The following is a 24,168-nucleotide window of genomic DNA, read 5'->3' as shown; positions in this document are numbered from 1 at the left end:
AATTTTTAGTACTGTTTATATGTTCCCCCAATATATTTGGCCTTGTTCAGATTTACTGCATTAACAGGTTGAGAGGTACATGCAAATAAATTGCTTTATAGAATTAGGCATAGCCAACCTCTCAACTGTCCCCGATTTTGGCAAAAATGTTGCTCTTCCCCTAATAATCCCTCCAAAAATAGCAATTTTGGAAGAAAACATGGAGGGTTTACAATTAAGAAATAACTGTAATAATCAAAGTTATAGATTACTTGAAATGCATGTAGATTCTTTTATTTTGTCAGCTGCTCAAGTTAGCAGTACTAATATTAAAGTGTCCCTTCTTTGACAGGTTCCCAGCTGTATTGTGTGGCTATTTTATATTTTTGCATCACATTTGGTCCATTTTTCATAAAATTGTGTTTTGGCAAATTAGTGACAAATCACTAAAGACTGAAGTTAGAAAATAATGACAGACATTTGAGTTTCAGATTTTATACCCTTCAGAAAAGTCATACTAATGCAAGACCTATTCTATTATCTTTCTAAGTTTATTAGAGCAATATTTAAAAATTGTCCTTATTTTTGGACATTTGTCCCACTTCTGTGTATGGCTTTGTCCAGATTTCTTGCTCTGAGGTTGAGAGGTATGACAAATGTGTCAGGGCCATCACAGTCAGCCAGAGACATTTTAAATTGTGACATACTTGTTGCACCCCACTCCACCATGTAGTGACTCTGGATGTGTCCAAGCAAGGCAAGGAGTAGTTATGCAGTGTAAATGTGCAGTGTGTCCCCCCCATCCAAGGTAGACACAAGTACTACAGTGGCTTTTCATCTGTCCTTGATTTTGCAGAAAGGTCTGGTTTCTGTCATATTTTTGTACTGTTGATTTATGCTCATTACTCAAAGTGCCTGTTGCTCTGTGTTTAAGTAGCAATGCTTTAATGACCATACGGTAAGCTTGTCTGAGATCGAAACATGCAAGTAAGCTTTAATAAGCATACTGTTAAAGAATTGCCAACATTGAAAGCCTTTCTGCTGTTGCCATGCAGAGAATACGTGACTAGATAATGTATAAGCCTTGGGTATTAAAGGACAGGATTCCATTATTTTAAAAAGCTCATTACACTTGTTGGAGACTTCCAGGCATCTCTACAGACTTTACCCGTAAACTAAACAGAATGCCAATCATGTGTGGTCCATAACCTGTACAGTAATCCTTTAAGCAATGTATCTTGAGCTTGTTTCTTGTTTGCTTTTCATTTTTTACTTACATGTTTTCCCATGAAACAAGTAGATAGTTGTCAGGCAGCAGGTCTTTTTTGGATAAGAAACATTTTTACAAGTGGGGGCATCACAGAGATTTCTACTTTCAGCATGTTACTTGGTACTTTAATAAAGCTGAGTATAAATTATAATTAGAACTGCAGTGCAAGGAGAAGTGGTTTGAGTTGAGTGCTTCTGATTTTTCTTGTACTTGATTTTGACTGGCATTCCAGTAATGTATTTAAAAAGTAATTTATTTTTTCATGCCTCACAACCTTTTGTTTCCATCTAGATATTAAGTAAGCTGTCATGCAGCCAATGCACTGAAATATTTTTATTCTTCTACACTTATTTTTGTCTTGATTGGACTCTCATATAGATGGTTTGCCACCCAGGGCAGTGTATTTAATTAAAGTTAATTTTTGTGGTTTTGAGCATAGCTCCTCCCCTTTTTAGTTGGACACACCCCTCCCCCCTGACCCCACCCATTCAGCTGTCTCCTGCAGCCCCCCTTTGATTTGAAGTCACCAGCCGCCACTGCCTGAGACTAAGCAGACTGCTTCAGGGAGGCCCAAGCACCAAGCAGTTGGAGAATGTTGTGCAATTATCTACCTGACATTGCTGTATAAAAATCATCAGGCTAAACGATGAATGATAAAATAAATAAACATGTGCACCTGACTGCAAATCAGTAGTAAAATAAATTGAAGTTATTGTAAGTGTCTGTGTGCATGTGTTAAGGGGAGTTTTTTTTGTAAGACACCAAAATTATTTCTTTGATATATAGAAAGGGTCAAAAACTTATTTTTGGTTTGAGGGAGGTTTATAGCATCAGAATTGGAGAAGCAATGTTCCTGGATAATGCCAGGTTTTTAAGAGACTATACTAACTTAGGCACTACCACTATGGCCTCAAGATCATGTAGTTTGACAAGAAATTTCTCCTTTAGGAATCATCTCTAAAATAAGCATTCATTTGACCATCTAATGGCTGTGAACTGCAAGGCAAAGTTCCTTAGGTACAAAAACTGATCGTATACTCTTTAGGACAAATTAATTATATGTTAAGGTTGTACAGCCAGCCTCTGAATATGATTTCTGAACTTGCTTTGGAACCTAACCTGGCTCCCAGTACATGATAGTACCCAAGTGCAGCTGATGGAGCTCTGGATATATAAAAAAAAAAAAGTGCAATGCCATTTGACTGTTAAATTCTTCTAACCTTGAACCCTCTGAAACCTTTTGTTTTAATCAACCACATTAAGAAGTTGCACTATAAAGCAAGTTTAACAAAATATGTATGTAACTATGTGAAAAGTAAGTACAATAATGAGACATTTAACATATGTCAAGTTACTTGACTGCTGCAACTCTTCAAGTAATTGTTGACCAGATTTTGCAGTGAGGGTACAGAGCTAATTACATATCTAACTTCAAACTAGAAACTAAGGAAGCCATCACAGTAAGCTTAAAATACCCTAAGCAATGTCAATTCTAAATGTACTCCTTTATTTTTGTAAACAAATCAAAGGTCATAACTCATGCATATTACAACCAGTAAATATGAATGAATCTAACTGAAAAATAATTCCTCTGCAAACCACAGATGTCACTCTGAAACATAAACAGCACAGTACACATGCTATTAATCGCAAGTAGAAAATGGTTGAGTGAAATGAGCCAAGTCCAACTCCACAGTCATATTACTTAGTGTGAAAAAGTTGTGATGCACAGAAGAGAGAGGCCGAACAATCAGGTTCACACCCTTTCCACAGCATCCAAATAGGTTCAGAATTTTTTTTTCTTCACAAATCTTTTCATAATATATATATATATATATATATATATATATATATATATATATATATATATATATACATATCCTATGTATGTGTGAAAAAAAAGAGTTTCTAACTCATTCTTCAAAAAGTAAACCATCATCTCTGTACATCTGTGACACCGGACTTCTGAATGCTGCAGCAGCAGCTGTTCTTGTTCGTTTGGCCCAGCAAAATATCACATACAGGAATACACAGTTTAATAAGCAAGACAGTAGACTTGCAAATAAAATACACACCAGCCTTCTGAATGCTGCAGCAGTTCTTGTTTGTCACACACACAGGAATACACAGTTCTTGTTCATTCTGCCCAACAAAATATCACACACACACACACACACACACACAGCACTCTCCAAGGAAGAATACTTCGTTTAGCACAATACCTTAGCGTTGTCTGGATGCCAGCTGTGCAGCATAACTTGCTTGCATTCGTGGTCGCTGTATGAGTGCAGGAAAATACATTTTAATGTTGTGCATTTGCTGTTCGTTTGTATAATTGTAGGAAAATACATTCCAATGTTGTAGTTCGGCAGTGCAGCAGGAAAAAATAAAAGCATATCAGATGTTGTAGTTGCTGGCAAGCCAGATTTCAAACAGCCAGCCAGCCGGGAAAGCCTTGAGCTGAATTCTGACTGGCTGATGTGGCTGATAGTGCTGACGTCATCGTGCACGTGATGACGTCAGCTCTGAAAGCGCAGAAAATTTTAAAAACCTGGAAAAAAAATCAAAAATGAAGGGGTGCCACTCGGTAATCATGGCACCCCATTATTTGGACCCCAAAACTCAGTAAAAACTGAGTAATTCAGGACGGTTGGGAGGTCTGCACTTCATATCCACTGTAGCTATATGGAATCAGCAGTACCTTACCTGTACAACCATCCTCCACCAACGATAGGGTAATCCCCCTTGGTGGACACCACCAAGACACAAAGCACATAATAGTTTGCTATAGTGGCTGTACAGGGACACATAGGTGCAGACCACAACTTGGAAGCAAGTGCACCTCTATCTGAGCAAGCATGTAGGTTCACAGGTGACCTCCTGTAAGGTTGACTATGACTAGAAATCAGACATATGCAAACCACCAAGCCCAGCTGCAACCATGTCTATACATATGGTCACAGTCTCAGAGCCAGTAACACAAGTCAACCTGTACTGGGGGTAAATCACACCTCATATAACACATGCCATGGATATAGGCAACCTGCATCAGACAGGATAGGTGGAAACAGTGGCACCCTGTCCACAACAGTAGTACAGGGGGATATGCGCATCACCCACACTCCTGCCCACATCAGTGGTGAGCATGAACATAACACCGACTGATGGCAATAACAGCAAGTCTCTATGGGGCATGAGAACATCACAGTTTGCCTCCTACATTAACACAGGCATGTGCTCACAGTCCCATCACACACTACAGTCAAACACACTCATGCCACAATCCACACACCATCCACATGGAAGATGGCCACCGTCATCCCTCTGCACAGAAATGAGTGATGTGCAGTGGATTATGCCATTAACTGTCCAACATTGGGGGAACTGGACAGGTCAGGGCCAGGAGTGTAACACAAGATGCACAAGCCACGATAGCTTACAGTGTTATGGTATAGTCTGGATTATTTGTAATTAATACCCACTGTTGATGTGCACGTGGACAACCATGTGAGGTCCTCTGACCTTTTTTCCTGTTTATGTCTTCCAGATACAATGTCCTGGGAATGCCTGCCTGCATACACACCCCTGGAAAATGATGTTATAATCCAATTCCTCATAGTCCATTATGCCATCCTCTTCGGGTGCAGGGCCCAGGATCTGCAGAAGACCGCCCTGTGGATCATCCACAGGGTAAACAATGTCAGCCTGCACAACCGCAATTATGAGCAGGCGTGGCATCACTGCACAGATCTAATCTACCACACCCATCAGCGTGCTGCTGCAGTTAGGAGGGACCAGCTAGCCACAGGTGGGTGTCATGCCATCCAGCTCCCACTGTACATGCTGAGGAGCTCCTCACCAGCCTTGGGGCACCCGCCCACCAGCCAAGCCAGCAAGCTGAAGACAGCATTGTGGAAGTGGGTGCCACCCACACAATGGACGAGGAGTGTGCATGTAAGGCCCCAGGGCACATTAGTACACTACTGTTTCTTATCTATTTTCATCTGTAAAATATCAACATGCATATGTCAGATAAGATAGTCTGTTGCTGCAGTGTAGTAATGAACAGCTGTGCATAATCTCTAGTATTGTGGGTTTGTACTGTTGATGTGCTGAAATGCTGCTCCGACCCTGTACCAATGCCACAGGTGGGGCTACTGACATTACATCTCTCACACAACTATTTAGGTCCCTCTGGTATACAATTGGGGCAGCAGCCTGTATCTGGTGAGTTTGGAGTTGTTTTGTTCAGGTTTGCCAATACACCGGCCATGTAACGGCCATGCTATTTGCCATGCACACCTTTAACATACCTACCCATAATACATGCTGTACATGTTCAATTATCGTTGCTGTTAACTGCACTGCATCACAGTGGTCACCATGGTGGCATATCTGAAGGGTATGTAAGAGTCCTGCAGTATACCTAACAATCTGTCAGATAATATGTGTGGACAAAGATGAACATAATGGTGGACAAATGGCCTACAGTAGGGACATGTCTGAAACATTACCCTTATACAGGGGCTACAACAGTGTATATACCACTATTACAATGGCAACTGTTTGTGATATAAACAATGGCAAATCACAATACTGCATTCCACACCTTTTACAACCTGTAATGTGACCCAAACATGAGCAATGAATGTGCAATATGGAATCCTATGTTAAGACAACAAATATGGGGAATACATACTTTAACATACACTGGAAGGATATGTGTGCACACACTCCAAATAATATATTATGGAAACAACTTGTGAGGTACTGACAGCAATTCACTCTTCTTGAGTACACACCATCCATCATGTACAGGGCCTCAACGACACACCAAGTAATGGTCTGCTGTCCAAGAAGTATGTCTATGATATTTGCCCACTCATCTACAACAGAGGCAGCCATGGCTTGCACACATCGTACAAACCATGAAATGGATCCCATATCCTAAAGGTAGCCCTCAGGAGTAGAAAAAGTAGCCTTACCTCACCATTTCATATACGATGGCAAACAGTGCAGACAGTCATTTATGTGTGTATGAAGTATGGGACAACATTAATGTAGAAAATAAATAAATGCCCATCCAAAACAGATGACAACACATATTGCAAACTGGTCATGGAGGCTGCCCAGAAATATGCAGCAACATGGAGGGACTTGCAGGAATGTCTAGCAAGTACTGCCTGTGCAGTACCTGTCTCGACAATCACCTGGAATCTGCATAAGTGTGGCCTATGGGTTAGGGTAATCAGATGGAAGAGTTGTTCCACAGGCAACTTCATCCAGGGCACTCTACAGTTAGCATATGCATAACATCAAGTCTCCCAAAGGCATGTGCTGCAATGTGTAATGGTGTAATGAGACCAAGGCTGAAACTTACAGACAGTATTCATAAAGATACATATGGTGCAAAAGCAACACCTCACTCCACCTCAGGGCCACCATCAACATTTTTACCGTACTGGTGCCAGTGTAGACCTTTAGGTTTGCTGCTCATTAGCATGAACTAGGCCGGTAGACATGGCATTCGGAATTTGGAACACTGCAAAATAACACTCATGTGTGAACCATAGTTGTCAAGCATCTGTAATAAGGATGAGGATCGGGAGGGGTGTCATCCTGAAACACAAGAGTGAACTGAAGCATACTTTCAAAGCTCACTAATAATGGCTGTATCTGAATGCAGTAACAGTCATGAATTGTGTCAGACAGAACCTTGAAGCTACAGCAATAGTGAAGCCACTGTGTGACTTCCAAGGGCTGTGCACATGAGCTGACCTTGCAATCTGGCAGACCTGGAGGACATTTGCAGGGCGGAATGACCAAATAATAGCAAGTAAAGATGGGCCATGCTACTATACCCCTTCCAAGAATAGAGACTGCTGTAGTTCACTTAACAGGTGTTGCAACAAACCATTATATTAAGGGTGTGCTCACTTATGCAACCCACATATTGTATGCATCTCATCCAACATCTGCATGACAAACACATTTATTTGATACTGCATTGGATTGCACAGGTCATATGTCACTTATCAGGTGTGAGTAATGTTAACATATGCAGTATTGTGGCCCCATTGTATACCATGGAAGAGGCTGGGATGTCAACAAGGGTGTGTACAATCTTCATATCTGCATTAAGCTTTGAAGGTTGTTAGTGTAATAGGATTTTATTGCTCATACATGCACTGCTGATGATGAGATCTGCAAATCAGAGGTCAGGCATTAACTATCAAAATCAGTCTTCATAGCATCCCAGGTATGTGTCAGACAAACACATAGGGGCTGTGAGCAAAAGAACAAACATAACTGCCACACATATACACATTCAGCAATGGTGTGTACACTAGTGAAGTATGGTGCACAGTACATGCCAATGTGCTGTACAGGTGCACAGCAATACTGTGTACATGGGTGCAGTGTGTTCCAGGGGAAGGGGTATCACCTACTAACACAACTCATGCATCACAGAGATGTATAATGTTGGTAACAAGGATTAAGTATGGCTGCAGTGCATGCTGTTGAGTGCCAGATGTCATGCATGTTGACTGTTGGGTAATGAGAGGTCTGTGTAATATTTTGCTGCCACCTCAGCTGTAAGCGTGTGTGTGTGTGTGTGTGTGTGTGTGTGTGTGTGTGTGTGTGTGTGTGTATAGAGGTAATCCATAATGTACAGGTCTTAAATGACATTTTTTTGTTTGCCCCTCACAGGTGGGTGAGGTGGCTCAGCGTCCCTCCTGCAGGAAAACTGGTGTTAGTGTCCATACAGACTCTGACAATGATGATAGGCATGGTGAGGCACAGGCAGTGTTGTCAGGGGCTGAAGCTGTGCCATCAGTTGACATCCCACTTTTATCCACCCCATCCCCGCACAAAGTCTAAATACCCATACATACCCCATCAAAAGTCGCCATAAATAAGGGACATTTGGTGGGTGGTGGCATGAGACAGGACAGTGTTGGGACTATGGCTAATGTGTATGTGCACATCGGCCATAGCCGGATGACCGGCAAGGTACCACTCAGGCAGATGTACAGGAGTGCACGTAGGAGGGCTGGTGGCCATCATGCACCTGGCAGGAGTGCCACAGCAAGTGTCACCAGACACATGTTTTGGCCCATCATGGAGGCACAGGCATGTATGGAATGTTAGACCAGACAAAGTCTGAGGCTCCAGAGGGCTACTCATTCTGCTGTACTTGACAACATCTGTGATCTTGCAGGTGCCCAGCATTATTTTGCAGAGGTCCTGGATAGACAGTTGAGTGAGATGGTGAGAATCCTCAACTGTATGGTGTCTGTGGTAGAGCATGTGGTGGGAGAAGGGTGGTGGCAACGTGGACGTAGGTCAGCAACACCAACAGGTGGAGGTCTACATGGAAGTGCAACAACTCACGGCCACTCCTGTAGTAGCAATACTAGCAATAGCATTGTGGGGGGGGGGGTGCTGTCCACACCACAATGCAGCAGGACATGTGAACATGGTTCTGGCCGGTCCCAACAGGGATGCAGATCCAGTGGACAGTTGTCATCATCAGGGGAGAGTAACATATCTGGGCTTCTGCCTGGTAGTGCCCGTGAAACCCATGGCAGGCACAGTTCCCATGTCCATGGCCAGAGACAGTGAACTGTACACCCTGCCATGTACGGTCTGCAGCTGTCCAACAAACACCTGTATAGGACAGCCGCATGGCAGACTTATGTGCATACATACACGCACACTTCAGCAACACAGCTAGGGCACCTCCATGCCTACACACACCACATCTGCACAGCCCATTTAATAAAGAACCCCCTAACCCACATACATGATGGCAACCAAACAGCTCAGCCTAGGCCTCTGAAAAACCCGGAGCACACCCTGTGCATATGATGATACCTGTGCCACATCCCTGTCATCCATACCATCGATGCAGGGACATGCTGATATGGTACTGATGCACAGGGTGAATGTCCTAAGATTAGCAATGTAATGCTGTTTAACATGTTTTCAGCTGGAATGATTAATGCTTACATAGGTTCATAGGTTCATAGGTTCATACTAGGCTATCTGCCCTAGGGCATTTATAAGCCTAGCCAGAGTGTGTTTGGCTTTCACCACCCATTTTAAATGAATTTTGCTATGCCCTTTTTCGAGGTTAGTATACTGTGAATCTGTCTAACAGTGACACAGAAGTGATACTTGGGGTAAACCTACTATCTCCCATCGTGTCAGGGTCAGGGTATACAGCTGTCCAGCCATGATGCATTATAGCTGTTATTAACACTGGCTGATTGTCATCTCCATAATGTATTCTGTTTGTGTTCTAGGTGTCTATGTGTCAGCAGGATGTCAGTCTGCTGGCCTGTCCTACAAGGGATGTAGCACTGTGGTGACACATTGACTGTGTCAGATCCCGGGTGCAGCTGAACACAGGTAACAGGTCTGTATAACAGTTACTGGATGTGCCACATGGCTGATAGGTCTGAGGGGTGTATACAGGTGAGTGCATTATTCTACAGTGGACAGTTGTAAGTGTACTGTGTGGCACACACCACATGTTCATGAATAACACACACACACACACACACACACACACACACACACACACACACACACACACGCACACATGCACACACACACACACACACACACATAAACACACACACACACACACACACACACACACACACACACACACACACACACACACACACACACACACACACACACACACACACACACACACACACAGGCTTTGGTGTTGATGCAATACACAGAGAATACTGCTCACATGAGCGTACTTCATTTTGCAGTGAACTCATTTTGGCCTATGTAATTCTATCCAGACCAAATTGACAAAACATCACATCAGGAAATATTCAGTTCACCAGTTTAATGTCATTGATGATGGTACTGGCAGGGTATATGTCCTCTTCCCCAATGTAGTGCAATCCTGGAGTTGGTAAACATAGGTGTGCTGGTGTGGGTGGCACAGCCCCCCAACTTTGGAGGGTGTAAGGTGATGTAGAACCACACATAGTGTAATTAACAACTACTTAACCGGTTAACATTAACTGTACAGTATAACAGCACACTAACTGGGGGACACCTAAAACAATAACAATAGCCTTTGGCCACAACCACACCCATGTATATATACCAACTCCTGTACCGCTGTACAGCTGAACAGTTTGGAAGAGGGTATGTACACAAACCCCTACTAGTTTTGCTTGAATGTATTTCCACAAGATGATTGCTTTCAAATGTTACCTTTAGCCAGTTAATTCTTGGACAAATGATCACCTGGGACATATATTTTCTGTAAATTGAAGGAGATCCCTTCACATACACGCATACACTTACTTGGCAACACTGAGAGTAGAGCCCTCTACCTAGGTACTTATTGCTACTAATGTGGTTGGCTTTAATTGCTCACACCACAGAGCTTTTAGGGTGAGGTGTGTCCCAAGTTTCCTGTTAAGTGAAGAACATGACCAGGCCTTGTACAGTATGGTAATGGGGGATGTACTGGGTGTTAATGAACAATACATAGTATGACATACTGTCATATACACATTAACAAACACATACAGTCATAGACACATTTAATTGACCTGGGTTTAGCAGTGCTAACTACCTTGTAAGTGAGTCCATTCTGTTACAGAGATTTTACACACAGCACATACATCATTGGGCTGGATATTGCAATGAGTTACCTGTATGGTTGATGGTGACAGCGGTCTTCATACAGTGGACCTTGGTACATGTACTGGGGGTACGATGTTGTAAAGACAGTATACCCAGCATGCACACCCCACACTGGATATTGTACTCATTGAAACCCATGATAATGCTCTAACATACCCACAATCACACCTTCACCAAGACACCAATACAACCTCTTGTCTAGCTAATCAGTGCTACTACAAGAAAATGCATTTATTGCACATGCCACAGGGATAGTAGGGTGATTTGTAATGGCTCTCCTAATGTCAGCAACATCACTATCCCTTATAATGTATGGCAAGGTTTATTGTAGTTGGAGAATGCAGCCTCAGAATGCTGTCTCCAACAAATGTGCACACTCACACACATACACGTCATTGCCAGGACTCAGAGGGTAACCCACGCCTATTTACCTATTTATAGAACAATGTTATGCTGGTACTGTAAGCTCCAGGTAGCCCATAGGGTAAAGAGTGTAACAAGGTACATTTAACGTCAAGTACAGCAGCAGTAGCCATTTCTAAGTATGGCAATGGGGGGGTGTAGTGGGTGAGAAGGCCCTCAGGGTAAGTTTACAAACATGCATACACTGTTATTCTCATTAATGCACACTGACACATTTGTCAGTACTGGGGTCCATAGGTGCAGGTGTTCTTAGGTCTGTACCAGTCTAATGTCCATGGAGAGATGAGAAGACTAGGGCATGTGGGTAAACTGGCATCATGCCACCTGACATTTGTCAGCAGTGATCCTCAGGGTGACAGTTAAATTCAACATCCAGTCATCTGGTTTTCTCTTGCAGAGGGCCAGTGAGGTGCTCCAAATGATATGTATGCAACATGTATTATATAACATGACCAGTGTTTTGGTTAGAGACCTGTACCCAAGCATGTTCTGTTGACTGTGGTAGTCTGGTTGAGGTATCCATGGCATGTGGTGCATACAGGGTGGGGTTTCCTAGCTGTGGCATTCATAACACAGCTGGGCAGACATGTCAGTGTCAGTCAATCATAGATTGCCTGTAAGCAGCCAAGATAAATACCTGATATCTGCACATCAGTACAGAGGAAAAACAGAAATCAGCTAGCCAACAGGTTATGCATTAGGATGAAGGTTTGACAGATAGATGTTTGAAACTGATAGGTATGCCATTACTACATGACAGCAGCCCTCAATGACATTTCCTACACACATAGTAGTCTACAGTTAATATCCACATATCAGATCAATATGCAATAGGAGATACTTTATAACATACAGCACACACACACCAAGAACATGATAGTCAATACTCAGAGTCCAGATTTGCATGCAGGGGTGTATAGTTCCAGTACTACAATCTGCAATTTACTCCTACTTGGAACAGCACTGTTAAAAGTAGTAACATAATGCTACAATACATACAAGTGTGACTGCATATAACCTGGGATACTACCCATGTATGAAACACATACAAAGAGAAAAGATTGTTGTACTAGCCATGTATACTCAGGTGTTCCATACAGTATACTCACACCCCTTGCTACTGTAATGACAGCACATAGAAGCATGTTATGTACATGGAATTAAATAAATGTATTAAAGATGTCATTACCCTTCTATTTTATCAGACTGGAATGTGGTCACTGGTTACCAGGGCTGATCTATGCTTTGCATGTGTAAGCATTGCTGATATGTAAATTCTAAGCAGATTTGCGCACTGGTAAGTGAAGCCTACACGGTGTTAAGTGCCTTTTCATTTAACTATACATTAGCACCGCTTACCATCACGCAAACCCACATAAACTCACTTAAAGCTGCTAAAAACAGCCTTAACCACTTTGTATCCAACAGTCCTTGTTCTGCCTAACAACAAAATAAACAGCCCTTGCAGGTCTTGAACCCAGAACCCTGTACACTATAGTCACAGCAGTTAACTACTAAGACATTGGAGGTGTGAAGATGTCTGTTGTTTTTTCAAATATATCCTTCAATACACATACTGAATAGTAGTGAATAACTGCTTTGACTAATACAATTGTTCAGTACTTGTAAGTGAAAATAGTGTTGAATCCTTTTTAAATCTATATATATACATATCAAATACATATGGTGGGTTACCTTGGGAAGGGATATACAACACTCATGTTTATACATAAGGATATGGATATATACATCTATATATATATATATATATATATATATATATATGTGTAGATATATATATATACATATATACATATATATATATATATATATATATATATATATATATATATATATATACATGTACATACACACAGATATATATATATATAAATGTATATGTATGCATATATATATATATATATATATATATATATATATATATATATTCATATATATGTATGTATATATATATATATATACATAAATATAACCTCAGCACCTTATAATGTAATGTAAGTATTGCAAGTATAAATGTATAATGTTGCTACAGTAACAGGGGTTGTGTCAACAGACACATTGTGTAGGAAGTCACTTCTGATACTGACTTGTATGCCATCAGTTACGACAGACATCAGAAAATCATCATAGTGAAGTACCACACAAATCACAGTAATGATCCTGTGGAATACAACAGAAATATGACCAATAAATGAGGACAGTCTGACACAATCTGGTCAGTCTAGCGGTATACACAGAACTCCTTAGCTCAAGACGTGTGGACCAAGCTTGACAAAGGGGAGGTTTACAGCTATGAAGATGGGGATATCACACAAATACTGGAATAGATAAGTTCACACAGTTGATGCATTCACACCCTCCTGCCTGTCCTAGCACATATTAATCGGACGATCAGAGGTCTCATGCCCACATACTTCCCACTAGCTAGTGACTTACACCTTCACAGCATCCCACTTCTTTTTCAGAAATACAAAACACATATGGTGGCCAGGCAACAGTACATCTGACAAATATTTGGACATAACATCACACTAGGTAAATACACTGAACTGCTAGGCATATCACAAAGCACTGTGTTAACTACAGGCAGACTGCCACAACACTGACCCAAGTTTCCTATGGGGGAATACACATGTACTTGCAAATATAGCAGGCACTACAGGCATGTAACAGCATGGAGTAACAGACACTAGTGTGAAAGTGCATACCCACAACCAATCTCAACACAGTCACAGTCATATTATGGTAAGCCTAATTAATAGGACAGTATATGGACTGTGTGAACAAAACCGGCCTCATATTTGTCACTCACACACTAACCCTACATTTACTGGCCCAATTCACAGTGTAATCTGATGCTTGACTGTGGTATGGGACATGTCTCAGTCTGGCCCTACAAACATATATGCTGATAGGGTATCAGAAACTGCAGCAGCATGCAACATCAGATAGAACAGGACCAAGAACAAGAACTGACATCTACCACAGTTTGTGCACAGGCCAAGTAACATATTCACAATACACTGCTATACAATACTGACACTCTGTCAACAATCACCATAAGTACACAGACCTCACTACTGTACAGACTACAACAGAATGTCCAGGTTTTGTCCTCAAATATAAGGCCTACTATACATAACATGTCTAGCAGTCTGATATATTGCTGGCTTGTTATCAGGAATAATGTCAGTAAATAATGATATACTGTACATATGCACCTTTTGTTGCATGACATATGGACAAAGGGTGACAGACTTGGGGGACAGAGGGACAAACACAGGGCCAATTTTAACTTATTGCTGTGATAAACTGAGAAAATTCCTGGTGTAACAGGGTTTATTATGACATATCTCTTCTGATGGATATGACGTCAGTAACTCACATGGATGGCACCATGTACTGACTGCAATCATTAGAGTATGTTAATGCATTTATAAAGACAGGAAATGTGTGAGTAACACACCACATCTAAGACTCTAAACTCTGGCCATTCTGCAGATAGCCCTACAGATGAGAGTTTCCTGAACCACATAACACTGTCATGCCAGACTTTAAATCATGTAGAACAGCCATATCCACACAAACCCTGTTAAACCAACAATACTTCAAATGTAGAACAGCAATACTTACATTCTGTCCCCATGTCTGGAACATCCCCTTCCTGTTTGTTGTCCTGTCTCCACAGTGTATGCTGTAAGAGTTATTTCCATCTACCCTCTGTGATGCTGTTTGTCAGACAGTCACATGAAGTCCTGCTTACAGTGAAGGAATAGGGCCAACACCCATATGACTTAGTTATAGGAGTGTGTTTCCATGCAAGTGGCTATAGGAATGATACCACAGCTGTTCCACATGCAATTAGCAAGTGGGCGACTCCAATTTGTGCACAGGCCATCAGCTGATCATGAGCATTACCTACAAAAGTCAAGCTGCTACCTATGCAAAACAGATGTAGTTTTCCACATCCACCATAAGGGGGGGGGGGGAGAGAGAGAGAGAGAGAGAGAGAGACTGAGAGAAAGTAAGAAAAGAAGGGAGTAAGAGCCAAACGTGTTTGTGTATGATCCATGGGTGGAGAGTGTTATCTGGGTATTATAACGGTTGCCTATATTGTTTAGTAATCCATACTGTCACATAGTAATAGCACATGGCTGTACACATTTATGGCTGTGGATTATCTACAACAACCTCTACAGTGTTTGAAAACTGCTGCCATTGTAATGTGGACATTGGGACATATAGGTCCTCAATATAATGATGTAGCAAAACCCACACTGAAATGGATCCTGTCATTACACAACCACCCCAACACCCACACAGGAGACTGATGACACACACAAAAACACACTTAGCAGTACTGAGTTTTAAACCCCTACCTGGCTATGTATTGCTATTACAGTGTTATGCAGTTATTGTATGCATCACAGAACTTCCATGTTGGAGAGCTGTCCAAAGGTATCTTTGAAGGTGATTGACAGCAGCAGCAGTGCTAAAGGAGGGGTAAGGGAATTGTAGTACATGTGAATGTCCACAAAATCAGGCGTCAACAAAGACGCACACACATTCTCTCTCACAGAAACACACACATTATCACAGTTGGCAGGATCAAGATTAGAATTCCTACCTCACTAGTTTGCTACACGACAGTATGTCGAAGTTATTACAAGTGCCAAAGTGTTTATAGGGTTGAAACATGGTCAAAGGGTTATTTCAAGGTGACTGACATCAGACGGCATGCTAAAGTAGGGCAATGGGAGGTGTAGTGAGTGGGAATGGCTTCAAAATCATTCATTTCCACACACACACACACACACACACACACACACACACACACACACACACACACACACACACACACACACACAATCACACACACACACACACACACACACTTGTCAGTACTGAGATGCATAGCTTCATTGCTTCACAGGTGAGTAGTAGGTGAATGTGCCTGAAGGCTGTTGAAGGCTAGACTAGACCAAGGGAATACCTTGGCATCAGGCCACATGACAATAGTTCCCAGTGTGGCTCAGGGGTGTAGTCCCTGGTGTGGTCCCCAGGGTTGGGTATTGGATTCACCATCCTTTCATCTGGGTTACTATTGTGGGTGACCAGTGATGCACACTGCTTACCATGTATGTGATCTATATTCCATAACATGGACAGTGTCTGGGTTGTGCACATGTCCCACAAGCATGTTCTTTGATGTGTAGAAGTGTACTTGAGGTCTATGGGGCATATTGTGTGGACAGATTATTATCTTCTGATGTAGAATTCCTGGCGTCATTTGGTGAGACCTGGCTATGTAACTGAGGTCATGCTTGCACCTACATTGACAGCATGATACAGGCATTCAGTGGAGTTAGTGGCATCTGTCCATAAAGGCATGTGTATAAGGCATGGTATTCCCTTTGTGGGTTACGTTTGCAGACTCTACAGTTGTTGCAGGTGTCAAGTGGGGAACATGGCAAAAGGGCCACTGTACACATTTATTTGTCTACTGAGGGGATGGAACAGAGTGCCATGTCCTTTTACTTGCTGGATAACACACAGTCATGAGATGTAACACATCAAAGTACTTTCTGATGTCAGTGGTACTGTTGTGGTCAAAAGGCATGTAGTTCACTGCAATCGCACCATGGTTACTATCTGTGAGGCAGTATGCAGGGAACTACCAATATAGTGTGTTTGTGTATGAGACATGGGTGGAGAGTGTTCTCTGAGTAATAGAATGGTTGCCTATATTGTTCACCATTCCATAATGTCACATGTAGGGCTATGGATTGTCTACAATAACCTCTCTGGTGTTTGACATCTGTTGCCTTTGTAAAGTGGCCATTGTGACATATACTAGGTCTTCAACATAATAATTTAGCAAAACCTACCCCACAATGGATCCTGTTATTACACAATCACAGCGACCTCCACACAGGATACTGATGACACACACACACACACACACACACACACACACACACACACACACACACACACACACACACACACACACACGCGCGCACTTGCCAGTACAGAAACTCAAACCCCTACCTAGTTATGTATTGTTACAATAGTGTATCTCATTTATCGCACATGCCACAGAGCTTATAGGATGGATGTTGTCCCAAGGTACTTTTAAGGTGAGGAACATCATCAGCCCTTGTAAATACTGGCACTTGGTAATGTAGTGGGTGAGAGATCCGAAAAATAACTTTACCCTACACACATTTACATTTGCCAGGGGTGAGGCTCAAACCTGTATCGAACAATCTTTACAGACCATTAAGGTTATGCATTTACCACATGCACCACTGACCTTACATGGTTAAGGGTTGGCAACAGGTACTTCTAAGGTGGATGATATCTGCAGGACTGCTAATGTCAGACTTTGAGATGTGTACTGGGTGTAAATGGGGCCAAAGTCTTTGCGGTACAGACATACATATGTAGACATATGTACACATGCAAACACTTGCCACAGATGAGATTCAAAGCCATACCTATGTAGTTACTGCTACTACATTGTTTCACATTTATGGCACACGCCATGTAGCCTATATGTTGGAGACCTGTGCCAAGGTATCTTTTAAGGTGACTAACATCAGCAGCAGTACTAAAGGAGGGGTAAGGGGAGAGTAGTAAGTGTCAATGTTCATAAAATCAGGTATCATCAAAGATACATGCACTCTCTCACACAAACACACACAGTTTCACAGTTTCCATTTCTGGGATTAACACTTCTACCTAATTAGTATGCTACACTATAGTATTACACAGCTATCACAAGCACCACAGAGACTACATGTTGGAGAGCTCCCCACAGGTATCTTTGAAGGTGACTAACATTAGCGGCAGTGCTAAATGAGGGGTAAGGGGAGAGTAGGAAGTGTCAATGTCCATAAAATCAGGTATCATCAAGGACACACACAAACTGTCTCACACAAATACAAACCGTTTCATAGGTGCCATGTCTGGGATTAGAACTCCTACCTAACTAGTGTGCTACACTATAGCATTACACAGTTATCACAAGTGCCACAGAGCTGGCACCTGTCCAAAGGGTTATTTCAAGGTGGCTGACATCAGTAGGCATGCTAAAGTAGGGCAATGGGAGGTGTAGTGACTGTAAATGTCTCCACATCATTCACATAAACTCACACACATACACACACACACACACACACACACACACACACACACACACACACACACACACACACACACACACACACAGTTTTATAGTTGCCCTGTCTGGGATTAGAACTCCTACATAACTAGCATACTAAACTATAGCATTATGCAGTTATCGCAAGCACCACAGAGCTTATGGGACTGGCACTTCTCCAAAGGGTTATTTCAAGGTGACTGACATCAGCAGGCATGCTAAAGTTGGGCAATCAATGGGAGGTGTAGTGACTGTGAATGGCCTCAAAACAATTCATCTCCACACACACACAGTTTCACAGTTGCCATGTCTGGGATTGTAGCTCCTGCCTAACTAGTATGCTACACTACAGCAATACGCAGTTATCGCAAGCACTACAGAGCTTATGGGACTAGTACTTGTCCAAAGGGTTATTTCAAGGTGACTGACATCAGCAGGCATGCTAAAGTATGGCAATGGGAGGTGTAGTGACTGTGAAAGGCCTCAAAATAATCCATCTCCATACATATACACACGCGCGTGTGCGCGCGCTCGCACACACACACACACACACACACACACACACACACACACACACACACACACACACACACACAGAGGTTTGCAGCTGCCATGTCTAGGATTAGAACTTCTACCTAACTAGTTTTCTACACTACAGTATTTCACATGTATTGCAAGTGACACGCAGCTTTTAGGGCAGAGCTTTGGCCACAGGGTTATTTCAAGGTGACTGACATCAGCAGGAGTGCTAACATGGACAATGGGAAGTGCAGTGTGCATGAATGAGCCATAAACCATTCTTCTGGAAACACACACACACACACACACACACACACACACACACACACACACACACACACACACACACACACACACACAGTCACACACAACGTTGCATTTGATAGGTGGGCATACAAATGCTAGATGAATACTGATTTGTGCTATCATGTTACACAGTTATCACAAGCACCACAGACACTATAGGGCTGAGGGCTACCAAAAGCAATTTCTAAAGTGATTGATGTCAGCAAAACATGTGATATTTGCCCATTGGATGTGTGGTAGGTGGAACAGGCCTCATGATGGAAATCTCTCTGTCACTGTCTGTCTCTCTCTTCCACACATCTCTGTGTCTGCATGTTTGACATATAGTGGGTTGGCCTTGGATATGTGTGAGTATTCCTATCCAATGTGTGTGCAAAGCATGAATGGTGTACAATGTGGTGTGTGTGCACAGACATCTGCGACTGACAGATATGTATAGTCCACTGTGTTGTCAGACGTGGGCTTCATCTCTATAACTGTAGGAGCATGCCCAGTATGGCCTTCTGTATTGAGTGTGTGAATCCATTTCAGGCAGGTTGCACTCCAGTCCAGGGTTTGGTGTTCTACACCTACAGCTAGCAACCTGTTTCTGCAGGATATCTGTAGATAGGTTGACAATATGGAGTCACAATGGGTGACTGATAGTGGGATACTGTAACCATTGTGTCTGTGCTGCTTCTGTTACATAGTTGGTGTTAGCAGAGATATTCAGACATATGTAATGTTTTACACTGTGATGTATTATGTCATCAACTACTGACAAATATACTTATTTGCTCACAGTTATTTCCTGGCAAATAAAAGATGAATGAAGCTGTGTCCAGTATTGTGGCCTGCAGCCTACATATTCTTGAACACTCATGCCATTCTGGAGGGGTAGCTGTAGACACTTTCTGATGGGTCTGTGTAAATGTCCCAGCACCTTGGTACTGTGGTGGCTTAGGATCCCCTGCCTGTACATATATAGACGTAGCAAAATAGCCATATCTTGGTTTGGCCATACCTTTCAGCTGTACAGATTCACCCAGGTTGCCCAGAGGCAAGGCTCATATATCTGGTCAGTTCCCCTTCACATTGTGGTTTACGAGCAGGTTTGTAGCCACCCATTACTGGGTTTGCAGACAGGGGTAGTATGGGTACACATCAGAGTTTCAGACTTCACACACTTCATGGCATCTATGCTTCTACACCCCCCACTCTGTTATTCTAGCCTCTTCCTAACATTATGCGAGTGATATCTGAGAAGTATCCCTATAGTTGTCCCTTCATCCCAGCAGTATTTAGGGGTTGGTCTACAGTTCATGCAGTGGGACATGGTGGGCATGCTACTAGGATTTGTCAACATGGTCTTGCATTTGTGTTCTGTTGACTGTGTTATGTTGTTAGTTGGGACCCCATCAGATAACATACATTGGAACTACGGGTGAGGCACAGGCCTTTGACAGAGGACCGTAGGGCACTTGGTAGTGATGCAGGCCATATGTAGCAGGCCATTGCATTCTGTCACTCCTACATTCCCAGGCTGTGAGCCACTGGATTCTCTGGGGTGGCAGGGAAAGTGTTCCAGGTGTTAATGGCAATAGTTCCTGTCCATATTAATACTTTGGTCTGGATGCTGCCAGGGTGCTGCTTACAGCTAGGGACACACCTGCATGGGACAGCTCTTCAGCATGCTGCATTCTGTGGGTATTCCCATACAGAAGTGCGGGTCATAGTGCACTTATTTTCAACAGCAAGGATATGACTTGTGATTAACCTGTGGCTGATGGTGGGGTGAGCTGAGTGCTTCTTGCAGCTGACTCACAGATATACCTGGAACATTCCCCTTATGCTGCCTTGTGTGGGGACAAAATCAGTCTTTCATTACTTCATAACTGTGCCTTTTATGGTCTGCCACTGATTGGCCAGACTACATCAATATTCCATACTACACAGACAACTAATGTTCTGCTAACCTGTATGTACAATTCCAAAGGTGTGTGCAGGTGACAGTAATATTTTATGTACTCTGTCTAGGGTACTTCCACCTGTGTACTGTGTGTATGTTTGAGCCCACATTCATGGCATCTCCATCTTTCAGATGGTGACAGATATTGACATCTAGACAGTGAGTATGGACAACTTCTGACATGGGTATTGCTGAGAAGCAATGTGGTTGGCACTGCAGTTGTCAGAACATGGCCCTGTCATTAACAGTACTGGCCATAGGCCACCAAGACACAACCCTCCATGCCTACATGCTGACCACTTCCAGGCAATATTGAACACACAGCAGCTTAACACATGGGCCCCTTCATATTGTGCACATGCAACAATCTATCCTGTAAATTGGGTCAGCTCATGTAATCTGTGCTTCACTGTTATTAAATCCGCACGTAAACGTTACTGCATTTCTACAATTTTTTTTGGGGGGGGGGGTGGCACACCTGATGACTTTAAACATTTGGTATGACTCTACTGGTAATTCAAGTACTTTGTTGGCTTCCATTTCATTTTGTATTCTGACCTATCATGCAGACTTGAGGCATATCAGCAGAGTACAAATCTGAGGTTTTATTGACCTACATTTCAATTTCAGACTTCTTACCCTTCAGAAGTAACATACAACTGCCAGACCTGTTGTAGTCTTTCTGTGTAGGTCTGGAGGGTGCTGTTCTCCATTGCCATCAATTGGAGGCCTTAGCACAGCCTTTCTTTGTGGTCATCTACACCTGTCCTGCTGGCTGAGGCTGGTGTTGGGTATGTGAGCCTTACTGACATGCACGTGTGTGTCCTATGGACACACATTTGGGCAACCACATGTACTGCAGTGGGATTTTTCACCTTGTCTAGTACTGTCTAGTATGTGGACACCAGTATTTCTTATGGATTTCATGCTTCCCATATAGGTGTCCACTATCTGCTGCCATCCCATTCAGCCACCTGATTCCATTGCATGCTCACATCCATACAATAGATACAACTATCTGAACATATCACTCCATTCAGCAATTGATAGTAAGAGTGACTTACATTGTGTCTGTGCCAGTATTGAGGATGGTGCTGGAGGGGTGACTATGTTGGATGCACATAGTACACTCCCTATCCATGGTAAAGCACAGGTAGTGTCATGTTTGGCATCCCTTTTGCTGTATGTGTGGTCAGAGAGAGGTGTCGTTCCCTGGGTCCCTACTATGTCAGTATATGTGCTATGCGTTGCCTCTTTGCCAAAGCCTGGGCATATTGGGCACTCCTCCTTCTGCCTACATGGGCAGGTTCAAGTTGTTCATCCTCTGAGACCCTCTGTGCCTGTGATGGCCTTGGGAATGGTGGGGGGCTGTGTGGCCTTGCCCCTTGCTGTTCCTGCTGCAGCTGTTTCCACAGAATCATATTGTGTAACATGGCACATACTATGAACATTTGTGTACATGTAGCTGGAGAGTACTGCAAGGCTCCACTGGATATGTCCAGGCATCGGAAAAGTGACCTGAGCATCCCAAACACATGCTCTATTATGATTCTGGTTTGTTCTTGTGCCTCATTATGGAGTTCTTGTTCGGGTGTGTGTGCATTTCTGATGTGTGTCATCAGCCACGGCTCCAGTGTGTAACCAGCATCCCCCACTAGGTGGCCATAAGGGATGTCCCCACTGGCAGATGACTGGTACATCTGTGTCATATGCCAGATGTGGGAGTCGTGATACCTTCCAGGGCTGCCAGCACACACATTCAAGATAATGCCCTGGGCATCACACACAACCTGGCAGTTGATGGAGGGGAAGCCCTAGAGGTTTATGTAGATGCTATCCCGCTTGCCTGGTGGGACTTTGATGTGTATGTGCATGTAGTCTATAGCACCCACTACCTCAGGGTATTCTGCTATTTGGTGGAAGAAATGCATATTGCTGGTCAATGCCTCACGGGTGTTGAGGAAATATATGTGCTCACCGGCATGTGCTGAGATGGCATCCAAGAACTAGTGGAGTACCCTCGATGCTGATGCCTGTGAGATCCCCGTGATATCCCCAGTTGGCTTTTGGGAGGTACCTGTGGCTAGCATTTTTAAGCCTACAGATACCTTGGTATCCACTGGGATGGGTTCCCCTCTGTTGGTTCTGCATGTGAGGCATGGCCAGCACAGCTCAACAATTTGCTGTAGAATGTCCCTGTCCACCCTATAGTGCTCCACTATTTCCAGCTCATATAGCCCCTGGTTGGTTGCCCTTTGCCTATACACTCTTCTCCTTCTCCTCACTGTGGCTTGGTCGTCAGCATTCACATCCTCACTACCCTCAATCTCTTCCACATATTGATGTATGAGCGCAACAGCAGCCCCTAACATTTTAATAGTTTTGTCAGGTAAAATTTCCCTGCCTGTGTATACAGGTGGTGTAGAGTTTGTGGGAAAAAACAGAGTGAAAGGTGTTTGCAACGTTTATAGTAATGTGCTGGGCTGGGTTGCTGCCTGTGTAATTGGCTGTTTCTGATACATTTCACCTTCCAGCTATGCTAGTTCTCCTTGATTTCCTTCCTACTGCTGTTTTCCCTTTCCATTGCCTTCCTGTTTAAGCCCAGAGATGCACCGTGCATACCCAGTGCTCAGATTTGAACAGAGCTGTTATTTCCTGGGGGGGGGGGGGGTTATTTAAAACCTGGTGTGCAGCGCACACACCCATTTAGGCAATGTAAACACTGCTAGGCAGCCTCAGACACACGCCCTTCCTTAGCTGTGCTTAGCTAAGGGCAAACACGGGCCACAGAGCTCCAATAAGCTTACAGCATGCATGACACTCCCTCTTATGAGATCATCTACCTCC

This window comes from Protopterus annectens, chromosome 6.part0 (assembly GCF_019279795.1).
Source record: "Protopterus annectens isolate FY-2018-M chromosome 6.part0, PAN1.0, whole genome shotgun sequence".
Taxonomy (NCBI): Eukaryota; Metazoa; Chordata; order Ceratodontiformes; family Protopteridae; genus Protopterus; species Protopterus annectens.
This window is presented reverse-complemented; position numbering follows the sequence as displayed.